This window comes from Dasypus novemcinctus, chromosome 28, assembly GCF_030445035.2.
Source record: "Dasypus novemcinctus isolate mDasNov1 chromosome 28, mDasNov1.1.hap2, whole genome shotgun sequence".
Lineage (NCBI taxonomy): Eukaryota > Metazoa > Chordata > Mammalia > Cingulata > Dasypodidae > Dasypus > Dasypus novemcinctus.
The window spans coordinates 18,815,026-18,820,306 of NC_080700.1; positions in this window are offsets into that span (position 1 = coordinate 18,815,026).

The window sequence follows — 5,281 nt, forward strand, 5'->3', positions numbered from 1 at the left end:
TTATTTCTTTTGCTTACATATCATTTGCTTATATATTTTTGGATTCAGCCAAGGACTGTGGTTGAAGTTATATTTCTCAAGGATGTTTTGTCATGAAACAAGAAACCATGTCTCTAGACTCATCCTATCTAGTGGTGGAAAGTGCAAGAAGCCATTTTCAAACTTCAAGCAAAAAGAGCTTGTGCAGAGATAGCAGAGGGAGAAACCCTTACCTTCCCTGCCCAGATAGAATCTCACAGAAAGGTCCTGCCTCCTCTCACCACTACAGCTCTGAGAGGAGCCTCATAAATCAAGAACTTTGGTGGCTAAGCAGGATAAACCCTGAACCATTCCTTTTTCCCTCTTATGGTGCAAGAAAAGGGAAGTTCACTCCCAGCAGGGTTAGACAGGACCTTAGAAGACCAGGAAACCCTTTCAGGAGTCTTCCCTGAAACCATCCTGAGATTCACACCTTTGATAAAGTAGATCTAGGCACTGGGCATTCTTTTTGTCATCACTTCTCCCACTGTATTGTAATCTCTGATCCAGTGGGAGTTGATCATCCAATATGCCCTCTTGTAAAATGGTCTTGGTATCAAGTCGAGCAGCTAACAAACCTTATCTGGGCAAATTTCGGTGGGATTTGTATCCCCATGAGGCAGGAAAATCTCCCCTCAGAAGTTGTCTTGCCACAGGCCTGCACACCTGACTGCCATACAGTACCCTCCTCCTGGAGTCAGCTGTGCACCAGCACATAGCCCGATTGCATGGAGGTTCTCTTTTCCCCTGGAGCTGGCTGGACTAGGACACAGGACACACACCTGATCAACCATGTTCCTCTTCTCTGTAGTCGTCAGAGTTCCTGTCTGCCCACCAGATAAGCCCCCACTGCAGGGTCACTCTCAGTGCAGTTGGCTGGGTGCAGGCCCATTGCTCTCTCACTTCTAATGCTGTGTGGACACCTGCATGCACACCAGATTGCCCTGCAGCTCTCCTCCCTGCTGTAGTCAGATGGGCACCAGTACACAAACCTGATTGCCTGTCAGCCGCCCCCCCCCCCCCCAGCAAGCTGGGCATTGGCACATGCTCCCTATCACCTGGCAGCTACCCTCACCCCTGGGTCCAGATGGGTACTGGGACACACATGATCACTCAGGGGTTCTCCTCTTCCTCTGAGCTGGCTAGGTGTAGTTCTGCCCACCTGATCATCCTCTGGTCCCCTCTCCCCAGAGATGCCTGGACACTGGTCTATGGCTCTCCTCTCCCCCATGCCGGCTGGGTGCTAGCACACTGGCTCCCCTCCCACTGGGAGCCAACTGGGCACCAGCACACAAATCTAATTGCCCAGGGGCTCTACTATCCCCTGGAGTAGGATGGGTCCCAATCTGCCTGTTCAATCATCCTTCCACACTCCACACTCCCCTTGACCCACCTAGACAACTGAGGACAGGAATAAAATGGCAGAAAGGATACTGTCACTTCTCCATTTTTAGTTGGAGAACCAGAAGAAGAGAGGAACCCTCTTTGTTGCCATAGGAGGCTGAAATCATAGCTTGTACCCAAAGCATAATTGCTATCAGGATAGATGTTAACAGATTTTCCCTCAGAGAGAAAGCAGGCTCAGAGAAGACCCTGGGGGTCATCATGTTGAGAAGTAAAACTATTGTGGAAAGCTACCTCATTGAAAAAATTCCTAGTGAGTGGTAACCACATAGCCTACTTTAAATTGATTATCAGAATTTCTATCAGAATCATTTTAACAAATAGAATGACAGCTGGGTTGGTTAAAGGAGCAGGTATGGAGTCACTAATTGTGAAGTTATTGATTTATAGTCATGGGATTCTCTTATTGGATTCCTTAGAATTGTTACTAGAATCAGTGACTCCAATTATTTCCTGTTATGAGAAAGGACAGATTCTGATTAAACCTATGTAAATAATTATATTGCAAAAAAAATATAGTATTCAATTAGAGTTTCCAAATTCTGGAGGCGTCAGGCAGGGAGATAAATATACTTAATGAATAATGGATAGCTTAATGGAAAAGAGTAAGGCAGCCCTTGTATCTAGAAAAGTGAGCAGTAAAGCATTAGCAATAATCCAAACAAAACGATACAGGTTTTACCAGTTCACATAGTCTTGTTCCACTTGATCTTGTGCTAGCAATCACATGAACCCATCAACTTCTTTGCTAGAATTCTGGACATCTTCACTCAGTCAGTGGTATGCTTTCAAAGTTATTTAAACAATGTCTTCAGATAAGCCTCTGCCTCAGAGAAATTGGCAGAGTCTTTCCATAGGTCTCTGAGATCATCTTTTTTGTTGAAGATGGAGCACATTGGCTACAGCTGATAGCAAGGGTTTTCAGGGAAGCATCAGAATAAAAACTATTTTGTCATTTATAGATGACAAAAATCTTATAATGGCCACATGTAACTTATTGCTCTTTTATAAAAGTGAATGATCTGATAAGAGTTCAGTATACATTATTTTAAGGATAACTAAATTAATGAAAAAATACTATTGTCCAGGAATGGGCATCACCATCCCAGGAACCTCAGGATTGGGGAATAAAATATGGACTAGAGTGGACTTACTTGTATTCTACTATACACTTATGATTCTAGCAATGAAAGACATTATATCAGTGATGTGGAGATGATGGCCACTGGAGAGGGAGAGGGACAAAAAGGTATAATACAGAGGGAATTTTCAGGACTTGGAATTGTCCTGAGGGACATTGCAACAACAGATACAGTTCATTATATACAGCCAAAACCTACAGAATTGAGTGGGAGAGAGTGTAAACTACAATGTAAACTATAATCCATGTTTAGAGGCAAGTTCCAAAATGTGTTCAACAATTGCAATGAATGAACTACACTAATGAAAGAAGTTGTTAATGTGGGGAAGGGTGGAAAGTGTAGGAAGAGGGACATATGGGAGTCCCTTTTATTTTTTAAAAAACATTTTATGTAATCTAAATATCTTTAAAAAATAAATTAAAAATATATTTTAAAAAATATTATTGCCCAATTTCAGGCACAAAAGTACTTGGACATCTCACAGACAGTGAGGGTGATGAAAATTCCCTAAAACTTTATATAGCTTTTAAAATGTTTACTCAATAACATTTTTTGTTCTAGTAATAGAACTTACAACAATGATATAAAGAAAGTCACCAAAGATTCTGAAAGAAGGCAAAGGGAAGAATAGGTATAAAATGAGGCATTTGGGGGACATGGGAACTGTTCTGCATGACATCGAAATGACAGATACAGTCCCATTATACATTTTGTCAAAACCTATAATAAAATTCTATGGTGCAAAGTGTAAGCCATAATGTAAACTATAGACCATGGATAGAAGTAATGTTTCAATATTTCTTAATTAATTGTAACAAATGTTCCATGCTAATTAAAGATATAATCGATGGGGGGGAATGTGAGAGGAAGAGGGGATGGGCTATATAGGAATCCCCTATATTTTTATGTAATCATCTGAATCTAAATCTTCTTAAGAAATAAATTTTTAAAAAAAACCACTTAGGCCAACACCTAAAAAAATAAAATAAAAAGGAAGTGAGGTTCACATGATTGGAAAATAAAAATAATTATTTAAAAATGGAAGATGTGTTCTCTACAACAATAAATAATGATGAGGTCAACATAGAGCATAAATAATTCTGATAAGATACACGTTTGCCTTCTAATCAAGTTACACAGTTAAGAAAAACCTTATTCTTAAGAGCAGACCAATAATCTTAAAAGACTGAAGTAACATGGCATGTGCCAAATCAATGAAACAGGCAACTTTAAAATGGAAGGAAAACCTCCTGACACTTTCTCCATCTCTACCTTGCTTAGTGTGAAACCCGACTGTGCTCGCAGTGCAGTTCCTTGGTCCTGGTAACAGACAGGACAGAAAAACACTCATGTACATACTGGGATGCAGGTACTTCCAGACCAATCTCCCTGGTGGCAGCCTGAAAGACTGAATCAGGACAGTTGTGTCTGACTTGACATCCCAGAGCTTCCTCTAGATTTAGAAGTAGCTCATGGGTAACCTAACTTTTACAAGAAAACAAACCTTAGATGTCTGGAGCAAAGATTACTGGGTTGAAAACATTTACTAGAGTGCAAGAGCCAAAGAAAATATACTTTCCTGTGTGAGAAGGCCATTTGGATCTGTGTAAACAGGGGAATTTATAAAGCCATGTGTGTGCCAAGGACAAGCCACATGGTAAGAAAAGACAGGAGACTCCAAGTTGTTCTTTAGGATCATTGTTAGAATGACAATTCAGAAAGAGTGCACTCACAAGCCGCATCTGCAAAGACTGAAAAAGTTTTACTTTTTTCTTTTGTTTTGTTTTGATTTTGATTATTAGCAGCAGCCATTCAAATATATCTTTCACATAAGAGCACCTGGATTCAAGCTTAAGGAAGAAGTCAGTGACAAAATTCCAGAGGTAACAACTTAAAATATTAAAATATCCAGTGTACAATAAAATATTATAAGACATTCAAAGAAATAGGAATTGATGGTCCATTTAAATGAATAAGATAATAAACATCAAAGGGAGCAGATGTGGCTCAAATGGTTCAGATCTGCTTACCGCATGGCACGTCCCAGATTCAGTCCCTAGTGCCTCCTGAGAATAAAAACTAACTAAATAAATAAATAACAAGTAAAACAGGTGAGGAAGGCAATTCAGGGCAGCCTATGTGGCTTGGTGGTAGTCACTGGCTTACCACATACAAGATCTGCGGTTCATTCCCTGGCCCGAGTACATGAAAAAAAAGTTATCGAAGGAAAAGCCTAGAATTTGGACATTATCAGGCAAAGATTTTAAAAAGCTTTACATTTGATTACATGCAGTTAGCCAATCAAAGGGGTGCTGATGCAAAATATCAGAAATTGCTTGGTTTTTATAAAAGGTATTTATTTGGGGTAGGAGCTTACAGACACCAGGCCATAAAGCATAAGTTCCTTCCCTCACCAAAGTCTATTTGGAGCAAGATGACTGCTGACCTCTGTGAGGGTTCAGGCTTCCTGGGTTCCTCCCTTACAGGGTCTTGCTTTACTCTGTCTTCAAGGTTCCTTCCTTCCTGGGACTTGCTTCTCTTTCCTCTCAGTGCTGACTTCCCAGGTCTTCAGCATCAAAGTCAAACATCAGAAATCCCCAACTCTGATCTTTACTATGACTTTTATCTGAGAGTCCCCACCCACAAAAGGGTGGGGATGCAACACCCTAATCATAACTCAAACATGCTAAGATACAGATCAGATTACAAGTATAATC